The following is a 17,598-nucleotide window of genomic DNA, read 5'->3' as shown; positions in this document are numbered from 1 at the left end:
AGGTTTTGGTAGGACTTGTAAATGATAAAAGGTTTTGGTAGGACTTCTGAAAGTACCTGAAACACTTAAGCCAAAAAACAGAACACAAAGTTTCATCTATTGACTGGAGTTAAGTTTCCCACAATGAGCAATGGGCAGACAAAAAGTAATTGTAAGAGGGAGAGAGAGAATTGTTTTGCTTTTGTTTAATCTTTCTTACTCAGTTCTGCTTTACAACATTAGATAATATCTCAGCTGAAATGTAACACATGCTGTTGTAGACTGTCCTGCAATGTGCCCATTAGTTGCCCTGTAGCAATACGGTGATGTCTTAAGTTGCCAAATTTGCGTGTTGGCAATTGAAATGAAATTACACATCTCTATAGCTCGTTTTCCAAATGTGTATTCATTCTATATAGTATGGTATCATCCAGCTGGTAAAAAAAAATCTCAAAATATTAATTGATCCCAAAAATATAATTTGGAAATTTCATATTATTACATGTAAATGGTCTATATGGCAATACTGTAGTTCAATACGTGATTCAAGCTATTCACTTTATTTTTTTTTTTATTCACTCTCCTTAGTTTTGACTGAAAGGGCAGACGGTAATGTTCAAAATTTCTCCCAGGTGTTTGTTTTACTGTAAATCTTTGGAAATTAATGTGTCCTGAAATAGTTCTGGAATCTGAAACATCTTGTTAGACACAGACAACATTCAATACATGTGACCAAAATGATACCTTGGGTATGTTCACAAGCCCACGGCAGCCTCAGGTGGAGATCTCAGCTGTGAGGAGTCCTGGAACCCTTCACCAGCTCATTCTCCAGCCCACATTTCTGTCACGTTCTGCTGCAGCAGTTTCCCCACAGTACTCCATGGTGTAGTGCTTGTGAAGAGATACACTTGCATTAGGAGATATCATTTTGGATTCCTTTGCACTTGGCTGAGTTATTCTCTACAATGACTTTCATTCTCAGGAAAAATCTGCTGGCATGAGGAGTTGAAGAAATGGAAATACATGAAGCCATGAATTTTCTAATAATTTTCAACAACTTGTTTAGTTTGGCTGAACCTCCTGTGAAAACGAACCAAAGAGAAGTAGGTTGTTGTTTTTTTTTTCCCTTCCTCTAGACACGAGTATGACACTATGTTAGACCCAGTAGTAGGAAAGGGTCAGAGTCTGGCAAATTGCATAATTCAAGTCCTGTTTTTAATAAAGGTCCTAGGATTTGGCACTGGGGAAGAAGCAGATGGATAGTGAGATAGCGGTCTTGTCTGGCTGCCACCCACAAGTAACATACAGCCTCCTTGTTTAGTGTGTCTGGGCATAATTTTCACTGACATACAAAGAAGTATTTTTAGGATTGATGTCAGTTCATTGGCTGAACGGCATTGTTTGGCTTGCTGAAATGATTCCCAAAAGCACTCACTGCTTTTGAGAATGGCACTTTCCTCTTTGCAGAATGTCATTATTCTGCATGGTAATGACTGTTTTGAAGGGCAGGTCAGGTAGTCAAATAAATGTGTGGTTGGTGCTTTCTGATTGTTTCTAAAATAGGCAGGCCAATTTCTGCTGAAGGAGAGTGAGTCTGAAGTGTGCCAAAAATCATTCTGATTTGTTAGAGAAATTCCAATAGCTGTAAGCACAGCCACGGGAGCCCAACTAATGTGTGCAGCAGAAACGATCATGTAATGTTCACAATGTGGTCATCTTATCTTTGTGCCTCTGTGCAGCCCATACAACAAATGGGGAGAAACAGAACTGGCTCTGAGATATGACCCAAACCCATAAGCATAGAAATCACAAATAATTGTGTTTGTGATGTGAATTCTGCTTTTGTCACCATGTGTCTGGTGTTTAGTGACACCAGAAAGGAAAAATAATTCATTTTCCATTTACAGAAATAAGAAATGCCAAAGATTTTGTATAAGGATGATTCCTGCTTTTGAAACTGTGTGGACTGAGAAGGCTGCATTAGAAAAAACCCTGCCCAAATACCTTTAAAACATGTCTGAACAATTGAGAAAGAAGTTTGCCTGGATTTCCAAAGGAATTACTTTCTTAAGTCACTAAAGCAATCTACAAAATTCCATCTGTAATTACTGAACATGGTCAAAGAGTGAGGAATAATAAGAGGAAAATATGCTGAAAGTTGTTGCTCTCTGACAGTGTATAATGAGCGCATCAGGTAATACAGCTTTTCTGTATGGCAAAGTACAATCTTTCATCCTGTGTCAAAAAGCTTCTCTAAAGTGCTTTTCATATTAAAAGTGTCAGATATATATCAAGTTTTTTCTCAGTTTTATGAGGCAGAAAGTGAAGAATGAGGTAGTGATTTGCTAAGATCACTAAGAAATCAAAACCAGAATGAAGAGCTCAATTCTTCTTTCAGTCTCTTCCTTTACCCTCATGACATTTTAGGAGTTTTTCTTTTTAAATAGTTTTAGAAATGTAGGAATGATACATTTAAAGACACTAGGTATTACATCCAAACCAGTGGGGTTAATTCATTTCACCGTGTCCCTGTCATTTTGTGCCACTGAATGCTAAGCCCTTATTTTATAATTCATCTAAATGGATTTGCTCCCAGCTTCTCAGTAAATCTATTTTATAAAAAGTTCTGAGCTCTCAGCAGTATTCTTGACAAGAATCAGGATGAAACCAAGGTATTTTTGGTTATACTATGAAAACTGAAAGACAAAAAGCCAGTGGTTGAGTTGTCTCAGAGCAGTGCCAGCCAAGAGCTTTCTTTTTTTGTTTTGTTTGTTTTTGTTTTATTTTTGACTGTCACTCCATGGAGTGTGGTGATGGTGTGTTGTTTTGGCTAAAGATGAAAGTTCTTTTATCTTATCTTTCATCAAACAAAAAGTATTGTTGAACATGAGGCAGTGCACTTTAATGAAATGAGGTCATCTTCATGCCTGACACAGAGCTGGAAATTCTGAAATGAGGCTGGGAATCACAATTCAGAACTTGGCTACTAAGAGTTGTGCTTCCTGCAGAGTTTGGGGGGACTGTCTACTAATTTCTTACACTCTTGCCACCCTGTAATTCTCAACATATGTTCACATATATGTTTCTCTTCATCCCGTTGAGGCTAGCAATTTTAATTAGTCATATTAATCACTTCAACAGTTAAAAGATAAAAGCAGTTTGTACTTCACAGCAATAAGGCATATGACCAAGGGAATTAATGCTGGCCTCGCTCCTCTTGACAGTTGTTCCCAACCTGTATTTAAATGAAGTCCGCTTCTTTTGTTTCATTTCCCTAGAAGTGCTTGTGTGCCTGAAATAATTAATTGTTCAAATAGCAATTTTAACCTAGGTCTTGAAGTGTGAAGTTTCATGACACCTTGGAGTTCATCTAACAGCTTGCTGCTTCCTACTGGGCTTCCTCTCTCATGCTGTAGTCCAGGCACTCCTGCTTCTCTTGTGCAAACTCCAATGCTTGTCATTTTTTTTTTTCTTTTTTTAATATTTTGAATTATTGTTTTGCTGGTAAAAAGTTGAACCACTTCCCTGAGAGGGCAGATGAGCACTTGGCCAGTGCAAGAGGAGCTGGGAACAGCGGGACTGCCCCTTTTGACATCAACAAGCCCTTTGATCTTCACAAGTGTCTCGCAGGGTTCACTGCAAGGTGTATTTTGTCAATGCTAAAATCTACTGTCAACAACAGTCCTGCTGCCTCCTGCCCCAGGCAGCAGTTCCAGTTCTGGAGGCCCTAGTATGGTACCTTCTTATCTGAATCGAGGAACCGATGTGGCTTAACTAACGAGTTTAAAAAAAAAAAAAAAGGTAATTTTGCCGGAGTAGTTTTCCTACCTATTTCTCTGTAAGACTCAACAAATAGTTACTCTGGTGTCACAGCTCTTGGTGTACTTGGGTTTTTTTTGCTGGGGGGCAGTTACATGAGATTTTTTTCATTACTACCACCTTGGCTCTGCAGATGTAGATGTTTGTGAAACTATTCTGGAATATCAACGCCAAAAAGTGACAGGTTTTTAAACTTAGAGACAAATCTGACATTTTTTTAACCCAGTCAACTCCGGTTATCTTCCATAACCATGACAACTAGTGAGCTGCAGCCTAGAGACAAGAAATTCTTAAGCAGCTTTGTAACTGAAGAAAATAATTCAGCAAACTACAGAGTAAGCTAATGTCCTGGTTTTGTTAAAAACAAGTTTCTCTTTCAGTGAATTTTGTCTGTCAGCTAAAGCCTTCATATTAACTGCATTTTCCTGGAGAACCAGCCACATGTTTTGGTAAACCTAGCAATGGAATGCAAACTTATTGATAAGCACGGATGGACATCTCGCGAGAGGGGCGACGAGAAGCAAGTGAGCAAGAAACTGACCAACTGTGTATAACATTCCATTCACGTGAATACTTCATATAAAAGTAGGAGATCACGAGGATCTCGTGTGCTTTTCCCTTTTCCCTTCTGCTTATGGCCAACATTAGAAGAGGACCTTGCTAGTCGTCCCTGCAAACTGAGGCCTAGTGAGAGACTGAATCCAGTTCTGGTTGGCTGCAGAGTCTAATCCAGGACTTCGGGTGCCGGCTCTGCAGTTGCTGAGACTTTCAAGATTGGTTTTGTATATTTTGTATTATTTTCTCTATTCTTATTAGTAGCATTAGTAAAACATCTTTAATTTTTTCCAACTCTCTTCACTCTGTGCTTCTTTTCCTTCCAATCGCCTCTCCTTAGTGAAAAGGGGGGAGAGGGAGGGGGAAGTGTGGGGGGGGAGAGGGGGTTAACAATACATCTGCCAGGGTTTTATTGTCACCCCGCAATCTTAACCTTCGACAGCTAAATTGACCCATTATGATTTTAAACAAACCTGAGAAAATCTACCTAAATTAGTGTATTCTGCACTATTAAAAAAATAAAGATCTGCATTATTTTTGCACCTCTGCATACTCTCCCTTGACTAAGTGAAAAATTTCCAACTACTCCCAGCTACTGCTGTCTACACGTAGAACATATTTACTGCTTTTACGATTTACCAACCAGTTCTACCAAGTTAATCGATCATATTAATGTAATAAATAACTGTGATCTTTGAAATTTTGGAAGCTTTTGAGTAAATTAGAGGATTTCAGTATTTGACTTATATCCAGTTTATTAGGATTTCTTCTATCCTGCAATTAGACCCTCATTCGATGTAAGCAGCCCTTTCAGCAAAGCACGTATTTGCAGAAGGCAGTAAGAGGTCTATGTGTCATAGTGGTGCCCGTGCCTTCACCTTTCTCGCAGTAGTAGTAATGTTGTTACTAACTGGCAACCAAAACAGCTGATGTTGGCAGAAAAGAGTTTGCAAACTTGACTAAATGGGATTTAACAAATTGGATTAAATCAAGTTATGTTGCAACTTGATTTTGGTTTGCATTTTTAAAGTTGTCCTGTAGTGATATTGAGACACAATGCACTATTATATTAATGCATTATCATATTAAGTTTTCTGAATGTAACTCTTAATTTTATAAGAACTGGATAACAGCTTGATGGAGTGCAGATTCTGCAGCTGTTACTGATTTTAAAATGCATTTAACTGGCCTCTTTTTTTATTCAAGAGGGTAGAATTAATTTATTTTATTTCTTATATATTTAATTTAGAAAATGAAAATGTTTGTGCTAAATCTCTTTTAATCTGTTTAGAAAAAAGTTCAGTATTATCACAAAAATTCTATCTCCGAGTGTTTTTTTCGTAAGCTAAATATTTTTACTTTTTAGCAGTGTATCAATTTTTGCAGGAGTTTGTTATAAATCTGTTCTAAAGTCTTAAGTTTTTCATTAGCTAGCTTTTATCCTGGGTATTCTTTTATTTTGTCCACTCTCTTTTCCTAGTAAGACCTTATGGTGTTGATATTAAAATGTTTGTGTTTTGTTTGTTTTCCTATGCTGAATTGCCTAAACAAGTTGTTCTGGATTTATTTGTCAAGTGCACAGGGTCGACCCAATAGTGTTCCTTCTGCCTGATTCTGTTCACAATGTTTGACAATCACAGTGACAAGTGACCTTCAATAAAAACATAAGGAGGTTTTAGATTTTAAATAGGTTGTTCCAGTGATTTGCACTTTTATACAGCTTTGAATTTGCTGCTTGTGCTACTCTGTTGACCTACGTATAAATGAAATTAACCTAGAACCTATATTTTTAGATACCTATTTTAGTATATTGTAGTTTTCATTGCAAAATATGGAATAGAGGATGAACTGTAGAATCCCTGTTGCAAAATACAATTTTTATAAGTTGGACTGGACGTATACGAAGCCTTCCTGCCTCCTTGGTTATCTGTACCTGTGTAATGTGCAGATTTGGCATGGGCTTTTTTAAAGAAAAGACAAAGACCTCCCCTCCCAAGTTGGTCACCGAATTCAACTGTGTGTGGTGCAAAGAGTTTGTGTAGAACTGGTTTGAGGTTTAGGGAGAAAATACTTGAGTTGTCAATAGAGATGTAATGAGCCACCTGAAGCCTTAATGCTCAAACTGCTTACTTTATCAGTCAGGCTTGTAACTGCCACAAAAATGTTCTTTCAGCTATATTTATGTAGAGCATCCAGATGTCAGTTAGCTAAATCACGGTCGTATATTCTCTAGAGAGATTTTAGGTCTTGTTTCTAGTTAAATGATACAGCAGGTGCTAATCAGAATTCAGATCAGATGTCAGCTATACCAGAAGTTTTCATCATCTCTCTTTACCCCTATTTTTGTGAATGTTTTTGCATGACATGGACAGAGGAAACCATAAAGGAGTGTGATAACACTTTGATAGCTACAGTAGAAGAGATTCAGATTTCTTATCAGTTTACTTGAATTTTCTTAGTTTGAAGCACCAACTCAATAACCTGTTTTAATAAGTAATACCTTGTGAAATCTAAAGTGAAAAATTAGAAAAATAGTAAGGTGCAGGTATAAAATATTTTAAATGAAATTAACTTGTTCTGAATTGTATAGAGAAGCAGCAAATTGTATATTTTCTCTCTCTTTTTCCATCACTGATAATACTTGTTCGTTACAAGTATATAGTTATTTACTTTACCCTTGTTTTTTTTCTGAAGCTACCATTACTTTTTGGAATACATAAGTTTTAATTTCATCATAACTAAACATGAAGATTTCATATGTGTCAAGTCTTTCTAGTTATTAAAAATCTATGAGTGTGCCTTGATTGGGAATATTTGGTGGTTTAACAGGTCATAGATTTTTTTGTTTCACTAGGTCTTTGGTAGAAACATCTCGCCTTGTAATTCTTAGTTATCAATTAAGTTTATTCGTTAACCAATGTTTTATACACCAACTATATGTATTTGTTGTTCCTTTGAATAATAACTCAGTCATAAAAACAGAGATGTATGCTTTTGTTGATATACAGCACTATTCATTAGTAAGCACAAAATATTGATAGTATCACAAAGTCTTAAAAATATTTTTTGTCAAAACTCGGAGTTAAATTAAGGCATTGAACCTTGGTTAGCCTCTTTAAAAAAGGCCAAAATATACTCTGTTTCCATACTATATATTGAAGCTTTTGTGAACAAAAGCTCACAGATATTTGCATTTAGGAGGCAGTGTGGCAGCTGTATCTCAGGACAGCATCAGGATCCAGGCTGCTCTGAGCACTGGCCACCTCAGGGAGAGAATATAGTTTGCTCTACGTTGTTCAGCACAGCTATATCTCAAATGCAGATTAAATAAGGAGCTGGAGTTTTGCTACTTGGGGGAACAAAAAAAGAAAATCGAACATACTTTTTTCAAAACTTTTAGACCAGTTTTGTTTCTGGTGCACATATCAGGCTGAGTGTGCGCCCCAAGCAACAAAAGAACATTTTCTTTCAAAAGAAAGAGTCTAAGGGGTGTGCTCATTAGATGCAATGCATGCATTCCTGGGGAGGAAAAAAAAAAAGACCAAAAACCAACACACCACACACAAACCACCACCAATTTTTAAAGGTGGTGCATAACTTAAGGCTGTCCCTTGATGGCAGTAACTTTTGAACTGAAAATTTATATACTTTCCACGTGCTTGTTTTCCTCTGCAGTTCATGAATAAATGAACTGTTAGTGCAATAACAATATTATAGCTCAGTGTACTGCAGTTTTTGTAGACTGTCAAGCTGATGGTTTATGCAATACCAGTGTGGTGTATAAGCTCTATCAATGTTCCGGTCACCTGAAGATGAATATTGATAAGCCTCAAATGCTATAGCAGTCAGCTTTGAATAATTTTCTTTTTTACCAGATCTATTAATTTTTAGAAGATAGAAAATAAAAGGAATAGTACTGCTTGCCTGATTTTACATTTTCCTCCTGTTGACATCACACTACTGTGGGTTATTTTCCATTAATATAATAGTAGGGCCTCCAGCTGGAATGAGTGCTGCTCATCACAAACCTTTGAGCCCAGCAATTCAGCAAATTTTCAGTTTGCTTCACTGTCTACATCTCTGGTTGATGCCTTGTCAGTTTGTCTATGAGGATATTATGGGAGACAGCATTGAAAGCCTTGCTGAAGTCACAATATGCATTGTCACTGTTCTGCCATTCTTCACTGAGCCCATCTTCTCATAGGAGAGGGCTATAGGATTCATTAAGCATGACTTCCCCTTTATAAATCCATGCCAGATACTCCCAATCATCATAATGTTTTTATTTCATTATTTCCAGTAATGAAATGAAAAAGTTGCTAGAAAAAGTTGAGACTAGAAAACAAATCAGTTACTTTTTGTCTTAATGCCTTAGGGAAGTCATACTTTGCTGTAATATAACCTGTATGACTATAGGTCTGTGATTTTAAAAATTGCAGGTGTAAGTAAGCATGGTCATAAATCTTATTTTCAACAAACTTTATTGCCACACAAAAAAGTGTAAATATATTCTTTTCAATATCTGAAACAAATTGTCACAGTTAGGTACTATGTTTGGTTTTATAGGTCTACTTCACTTGGAGAGCCCCTTAAAATGTAAAACCACATTTCTGTTAGTGAAGTAGCAGAGCTGTTATGTTTTTTCTAGTATCAAAAGAACAGAAAGTAGCATTTTTCACTGTTTATAAAGGTTGTTATTTAAGTATGTTAATTGGCCATTTCTACCCTATTTATTATTAACAGCTTGACAAGTTTAGAAAAACTTTTCAGAATCTGTAACAGTAGCTGTTTCTGAGTTTTGCTAATTAATAGTGTCCAATGCATTAATTATTTATTTTCAAGCATGTTTAAAACGCCCCAAGGATTTCTTGTTGAAAAGTGGGATAACTCATGCTGCCCAAAATTAATGTGAAAATGTTACAAGACCAAAGATAGCCAGAAGCAAGCTATTTGACAAGGCCTGCAAATCTCATGTGTGTGCGTGAACTTCAATGCATCCATGTGTTTCTCAGTGCTGCTGCCTTATTAATGTAATTGTCCGTATTAAAAGAATCTGTATTCAGGGTTTTTTTCCCCCTAAAGAAATGCTGATTAGTGGGTATGAGTTTTTGGACTTCTATCAACTAAACAAAAGTCATACATCGTGACTCAGAACTGCATGAAAATGTTTGTTGTAGTAGATTGATTAGTAGGGGTAAAATTTTCAAAATTAAATTCTCACAAAGCTCATGTCTTTTATCTGAACCAGAAAATACATTAAGAATATACTCAGAAATGTGCTGAGAAGAATGCCTGTGGTCTGCTATGGCAAGGAAAAAAAGGATTTGTATATTACAAAGTGATTAGTCCATGTCAATACTCTGTGTGAGAATACGTATAACCACAAGGAAGATCAAAGATTATATAGGGAGTGTTTCAGTGACAACTATTAGAAATATTGTTGTCAAAACCTGATGATGATTTTGTGCTAGTAAATGTCTTTTGAAGCAATTGAACAGAGACTGATCTATAGACAGAAAGGGTGGCTTTTGTTCCCCAAAACAAAAGGGAGTGGATGCCGCCCTCTCTCATTTATGGGAGAAAGAATTTCTCTGTCATGCAGTGACAATAAAAAAGACAAACAGAACTAATGAATAAAAATGTAATCTTATGCAGTTTTTTGTTTTCTGCAAATGAATTCATGTCTTTTGTTCTCCTTTTTATTGTATACAGGTACTGTGAAAGGCTTTGCCTTTTCCCCAAGGTGTGTTTCTGGGAAGCAGTGCTCATTTTCCATACATATACTGATATTCTAGCATCTTTGCTACCTTTTTTGTTTTCCTAATTGCACACCTCTTCATTTTTAAAGAGTTTTTAATAAATTTTACCCCACTCAATTTGAAAATTACCCTGAGCAGCACTCCTTTCTTTTTTGAATCCAACTTCTTTTTTTCTTTATGGTATTGTTTATCCCCCTACAAAATCCAATTTTGTTATGAAAAAATATATTTCAAATTCCAGGTACGTTGAAAACTGCCACTGGTACTTTTCAACACTATTTGTGGGAATAGTCTCTGTTCACATACATAGCACTGACAGCATTATTTAATTTACTTCCAGAAGTTGAACTATCCCTATCTTTAGTGTGGCCATTCAAAACCAGCTAAGCCCTCTCTTTGTCTTATAACTTACTAATTTTATTTTTGTTTCTGAGGCTGCCACAGTGTTCCTTAATACAGGTGTTCTCTTTTTTTTATGGCACATGACAAAGTAAGGGACCTGAATGGAAAGAGAATAATGAGTCCATGTTGGTTCGGCTCTACTGAGTATGGAGCTGCTCTGTGTTCAGCACTCCCAGCCCTGGCCACAAAGCCTCTGTCCTATTCATAAATGATGTATTTATAGTACTGTTAAAAAAATATATGGGCAAAGGCAGTGACATGTGTTCCCCTACTTTGATATCAACCAGAATAATTTTCTATGTTTTTGTATAACCAGGTATGTATGGCGCATATAATTTTAGCCACACCATTTATAGTTAGTTGACAATAACTCTGCAAAGTATTTTCAGTTTGCCAATTCATGAGTGAATCCCTAATGGCTAATGGATTAAAAAAAAAAAAGTAAGGGATTGCATCAAGAGGCCAAGAAGAATGAATTATCATAATAGATGAGATGTACCCTGACTCTCTTGTTATTCATAATGGTTAGATTTTCAGATGGAGTGTTCAACGTTTGATATATATGTACTTATGTGTTTTTTTTATTATTGTGTTACTACAGCCAAGTAGGTATTTTATTATTTCAGTTCTGAAGCATATATGTATCTAAAACTAATAAGCACCATATTTAGACAGTAGGATAAAAATGACAATGTACCTTAATTATGCTTTGGAAAGAGCCACTAATTTCCCTGTTTCATTAAGTCATGGAGGTGTGGGTTTTTGGTGGGGTGTTTTTTGTGTATTTTTTTTAGTGTATTTTGTTTTGTTTGGTTTGGTTTGGTTTTGTTGTTTTGGTGGGGGTTTTTTTGTTGTTTTTTTTTTTTTTTCTTTTACCCTGTGATTGTTGGTTTGTTGAACTATATTTACTGCAGTTATATAATGAAATAGCTTAGTTGACTTTTTTTTGGAGTGCATGAAACACCGTGATCTTGAATTGTAGCCCAGATTTTACTGGCACTTAATGAGGTTGATGGATTCTGGAGAAAACTCTGTTATCAGTCTTTAAAAAGTGCAGCTAATAATACTTGGAAGGCATTTTCTAACTAGACTTTAAACACTGTACTTCATCAGGAGATGTCTGTACCTTAAGATACATTAGGAATTTATTTGACTGTAAGATTTGTGTTGAAAATTATTTTATCTCGCAACAGTGAAGGCCCTACAAGGAATGTAATGGAAGCCCAATGCAATGTAATATAGACTGTAATTTATCTGTTATCCCATCTTGCAGTGACTTAAACTATGTATAATTTGAAAATTGCTTGACATAGAATTCTTTTTTAAGTTCTTATCAGCCAACTAAAAAAAACATGACCCCCCCCAATACTGACAAATGCATTTACACAATGCCTCAAAATATTTATGTATGAAACAGTATAATAGAGACATTGCAATCCTAATTGAGATGTTTTAAAAGACTATTTTTAAATGTAGATAACTTTTTGTGTAAAATCAAGTTTGGATTTACAACAAATTATTCTGTGTAAATATGTTCATTTTAGGAGGTTCATATAATTTCTTATCACAGGGTAAGAACTTGCTGAGACAAAAAAAAATGTTCATATATCTGATATGGGTATCTCTATATTTTTTACTGGAAAACTAGAATTTTTCAGCTGATAGACCTCAACTTTTTGTAGAATTGTAGTAGATGCTGAAGCTCATAATCTCCAAAGTTTTTTCTTTCTTTAGGACTATAGTACCTATACCCTGCTATCTGGGAATAGATCCTTGTGTGAAGTTCATTAAGCATTCAAGTGTCAAGTCTGGCAACAGGAAAGAAATACCACTTGAATTGCATATACTGTCAGCTCAGACATCCTTTTCAAAACCTGAACTCTGGTCTGAATACAGATGTATCCATGCTGTTTCCTATTCTCACAAACTAGTGGTCAAGAGATCTGGTTTTGTCCCTGTGTGAACACTCAAAAGTCTGTTAAGTAAGCATGTTTTGAAAACTCCTAAATTGTTCTAAAATTGAATTTCACTTTTTGCTTAGCTGTAGTCAATTGATTTACATAGGTTTCAAAATGCAAATAATCAGTTTTCAGGGACCTGAAAATGCGCTTCTAACACATTGTTTGTTTGCAAACCTAGTATATTTGCAGTGTTTGTATGAAAGATGTCGCTGTTATTATAGTATTCTAAATTATTTTAAAACAATGATCACTTAAACTTTCTCTTAACACAGCTACAATGGAATGAGTATATACAATTCTCTACAGAAATAAGGGGTATTTTTCTCTCACTCTGCCTTAAACCTGCTTTTCAGAGGGTTTTAGAAATCTGTCTAATGTATTTGTAAGGACAAGCATTCAGTTTTACCCTTCTTTCTGGAGAGCAATCCATGCAGATTTTTATCTTTTGATTGCTGTCTCTCTCTTTAGTCAAACCTGGTTTATATAAGTTTTCTGTTTAATATGATTCTGGTATTCCTGAAATACATCTGTTTTTCTTAAGGCAATTATCCTTCACCTTGGATTTTCCATCTTTCAAATATTGTTTGGAAACTGCCACATACCTTCTTTCTTTATAGTTGTTTGAATTACATGTCTCTAAACTTGTTCATTTCTTTTGTCCTTGAATATCATCTTTAAACTCTCTCCAATGAGTTTAAATGCAGTATTGATGCAGAGCACAAGCTAAAAACTTGCTCTGTAAAACCTGACAAACAAGTTAAACAGATTATGACTTTTGATGGATTCTTTTGACATTACAATTTGGTAGTGCAGTCGCTATATTTTTGTCTAGCCTCTCTTCCAAACCAGCCAGCTTGCATATTCTGAACTGCCCAAGGACTCATTTTATCCTACAAATGTTTATGCAGATGTGTTCTGTACAAGTTAACATATTATATATACTGAGTTTTATTCTCAAGCTTAGCATTTAATTTTATCAGTCTGTCATTAAAAATAGCCAGTTGCAAATTAGCAGTGCTAGCTGCCTCTCTTTAATCAATTTCCTTAGCAGTTGTGAGGTTCAGAATTACTTTCAGAAGCATTTAATAATGCCAGTGTTACATTTATATGGTATCTCAGGACAAAGGAGTTAATCATGACACAGAATCTAAACCACAGATTGACAGAAATAAATCAGATGAGGGAGAAGAATTCCCACCAATATTATTTCACAAACGGTGGCATCTAATTGCCTTCTGTGTGTTCACCAGGACTACTCTGAATCTTGTTTCTGAATGATTGATTGCTTGGCTCGGCTGTTAAACTGGATTTGCAGTTTATCGGAGGCGGTTGTGAAGTGAGTAAGCCTTGAAAATGAGTTGAACAGCATCATACATTACTGTTGGCTGCTGTGTTGGTTAATGCTGCACATCTAGCCCTCTGACATTATCACAGACTTTATAATCTTCTATTACTGCAGGGGAATGGCCTGCTATCAGTAATGTGTTCAGTCCTTGAAAGATGCAATATCAAAAGCCATTTACTTCTGTAGGATTGCAAGTTTGTTCTATGGATTCATATTGTGTTATAAAGGCATAAACGAGTTGTTTGGCCACTGTGCCCAGCTGGAGCATCTTGAGTAGTTACTACTGTATATATGTCTACCGTTTAGGTTTGACATTGTAAATGCTGCTGGCCCCATATGTAATCTGTGTGTGCTTATATACAATGACTTACTGTATCATTTACTTTTTCCTCTCTACCTCTACAACAGTGATAAACCTGTCTCACCATTATCCAAAGGTCTCCAAGGGCAGGCAGTAAGCTCCAGAGTACAAAGCACATCCCTTGTCTTCAGTTGTACACCCCTGAAAAGAAGTACTGGAGTACTGAACAGTGACTAATATACATATATATGTATTTATGAAGAGACTTTGTTTTACAGAGGTCAAATGTTGCACAATCTCTTATAAATTTGCTCTGTCCAGCATTTACCTGCGTTCTTATGGCTGCTTCTAGTGCTTGCTATAGGTTATTCTGACATCTCCTGCTACGGAGAAAGTATTATTCAATGTCATTTTAGAATCATAGAATCATTTTAGGTCACTTTCACAGAAGAACAACACAAACATGCACTGTGGACTACATGCACTGGCAGCTTGCCCAGCAGCAAAACCAAAATATTAATTGGGAAGCAGAAATGTAGTACTGTGGGCACTCAGATTCATTCAGCAGATCAAATGGGAGGTTTTGCTTTCAAGAAAGACTTTTTTCTTTAATATCTCAGAATTCTGCTTGCTTTAGTTTGATGCTGTCTTGTTAAAATATTTTCTGCATGTTTCTACATTAAAATTTAAATGACTTTTCTTCCCATAGTCATTGCTTATGGGCATAATTTGAAGAAACTGATTAATTTAACCATCTTTTGTATATAAATCAATAATGGACACTGGCAAGACTAATGCTTGTAAAAGAAAAAATGATATAACAGTAATAAATCTTTTGTGGGAGTCATATGTCGTCTTCATTTACCAGTACAGAAATGATCAAGTTCAATTTGGTCCATAACACGAATTGCCTTTTGCTCGTGGGGCATAACCCAGTATCACAGTATGTTTGGGATTGGAAGGGACCTCAAAAGATCATCTAGTCCAATCCCCCTGCTGGAGCAGGAACACCTAGGTGAGGTTGCACAGGAACATGTCCAGGCGGGTTTGAATGTCTCCAGCGAAAGAGACTCCACAGCCTCCCTGGGCAGCCTGTTCCAGTGTCTGTCACCCTAACTGAGAAGAAGTTTCTTCTCAAATTTAAGTGGAACTGCTTGTGTTCCAGCTTGATCCCATTACCCCTTGTCCTATCATTGTTGGCCACCGAGAAGAGCCTGGCTCCATCCTCGTGGCACTCACCCGTTATATATTTATAAACATTAATAAGGTCACCCCTCAGTCTCCTCAAACTAAAGAGACCCAGCTCCCTCAGCCTTTTTTCATAAGGGAGATGCTCCAGTCCCTTAATCATCTTTGTTGCCCTGCACTGGACCCTCTCCAGCAGTTCCCTGTCCTTCTTGTACTGAGGGACCCAGAACTGGACACAATATTCTAGATGGGGTCTCACCAGGGCGGAATAGAGGGGAAGGAGGACCTCTCTCGATCTACTAACCACCCCCCCTTGTAATACACCCCAGGATGCCATTGGCCTTCCTGGCCACAAGGGCACAGTGCTGGCTCATGGTCATCCTGTTGTCCACCAGGACCCCCAGGTCCCTTTCCCCTACACTGCTCTCTAATACGTAATTTCCCAACCTATACTGAAACCTGTGATTGTTCCTGCAATCCACTAGATACTGGCCTCCGACTAGACTCTGCACCATTGACTACCACTCTACACTGCTCTCTAATACGTAATTTCCCAACCTATACTGAAACCTGTGATTGTTCCTGCAATCCACTAGATACTGGCCTCCGACTAGACTCTGCACCATTGACTACCACTCTCTGGCTTCTCTCCTTAAGCCAGTTTGCAACCCACCTCACTACTCTATTGTCTAGACCACACCTCCTCAACTTAGCTGTGAGGATGCTGTGGGAGACTGTGTCAAAGGCTTTACTGAAGTCAAGGTAGACCACATCCACCACTCTGCCATCATCCATCCACCTTCTTACATTCTCATAAAAGGCTATGAGGTTGGTCAAGCATGACTTACACTTGGTAAAGCCATGCTGACTGCCCCTAATAACCATCTTATCCTTGATATGCCTTGAGATGGCACCAAGATAAGCTGTTCCATTACTTTCCCAGGGACAGAGGTGAGGCTGACCGGTCTATAATTACCCAGGTCCTCCTTCTTGCCTTTTTTGAAGACTGGAGTGACATTTGCTTTCCTCCAATCCTCGGGCACCTCTCCCGTTTCCCAAGACTTGGCAAAGATGATGGAGAGCGGTCTAGCAATGACTTCAGCCAGCTCCGTCAGCACCCGCGGATGCATCCCATCTGGACCCATGGATTTATGGATGTCCAGACTATTTAATTGCTCCCTAACCCAGTCCTCATCAACTAAAGCAAACTCCTCCATTGACCTGGCTTCATCCGGAGTCTCAGGGGTACAGGGCTCCCCAGGACAGCCTCCAGCAGAGTAGAGAGAGACAAAGAAGGCATTCAGTAATTCTGCCTTCTCTGTATCTTCTGTCACCAGGGCACCCACCCCATTCATCAGTGGGCCTACATTGCCTCTGGTATTAGTTTTATCTGCTATGTATTTGAAAAAGTTCTTTTTGCTGTCCTTGACCCCTCTCGCCAGCTGTAATTCTAAGGAGGCCTTGGCTATCCTAGCTGCCTTCCTACATCCTCTAACAGCAGCCTTATATTCCTCCCAAGTGGCCAGCCCCTGCTTCCATGACCTGTAAACTCTCCTCTTCTGTTTAAGCATACCCAACAGATCCCTATTCAACCACACAGGCCTCCTGGCTCCCTTCCTTGACTTCCTACATGTGGGGATGCTCTGATCCTGAGCGTGGAAGAAGCAATCTCTGAATGCAATCCAGCTGTCTTGGGCCCCTTTTTCTTCAAGCAGTCTTGCCCATGGGATTTCCCCCAGCAATTGCTTGAAAAGGCCAAAGTTAGCCCTGCTAAAGTCCAGGGTTGAAATTCAACTTGCTATTCTGTTCCTGCCACACAAGGTGCTGAACTCCACCATCTCATGGTCACTGCAACCCAGGCAGCCCTCAACCTTTACTGCTTCGACCAGACCCTCCTTGTTAGTGAGGATGAGATCCAGCAGTGCACCTCTCCTAGTCTGCTCCTCCACCATCTGCATGAGGAAGTTATCATCAATGCACTGGAGGAACCTCCTGGACTGTGGCTGGCTGGCTGAATGGTCCTTCCAGCAAACATCAGGGAAGTTAAAATCACCCAGAACAACCAGGGCCTGTGACTGTGAGGCCACTCTCAGCTGCCCATAGAAGGCCTCATCAACTTCCTCAGCCTGATCCGGTGGCCTGTAATAGACACCTACAACAGTATCACCCCTGCCAGCCTGACCCTTAATTCTGACCCATACACTCTCAACTCGCTCCTCATCCACTCCTGGGCAGAATTTAGTACATTGTAGTTGCTCTCTCACATAGAGAGCAACTCCACCACCACGC

General features: G+C 37.9%; 1 long non-coding RNA gene across 1 annotated transcript in view; it reads left to right on the top strand.

The window, feature by feature from the left end:
• LOC110357208 (uncharacterized) overlaps nucleotides 1–17,598 on the top strand; it is a 108,355-nt gene that overhangs the window by 67,572 nt on the left and 23,185 nt on the right. The window contains exon 14 of the long non-coding RNA XR_010475691.1: nucleotides 962–1,082. This is a non-coding gene — a long non-coding RNA (uncharacterized LOC110357208). The remainder of the gene's footprint in view (nucleotides 1–961; nucleotides 1,083–17,598) is intronic.

The sequence above is a fragment of the Columba livia genome, chromosome 12 (assembly GCF_036013475.1).
Source record: "Columba livia isolate bColLiv1 breed racing homer chromosome 12, bColLiv1.pat.W.v2, whole genome shotgun sequence".
Lineage (NCBI taxonomy): Eukaryota > Metazoa > Chordata > Aves > Columbiformes > Columbidae > Columba > Columba livia.
The sequence above is the reverse complement of the archived record's forward strand: the minus strand, read 5'-3'. Positions and strand labels throughout refer to the sequence as shown.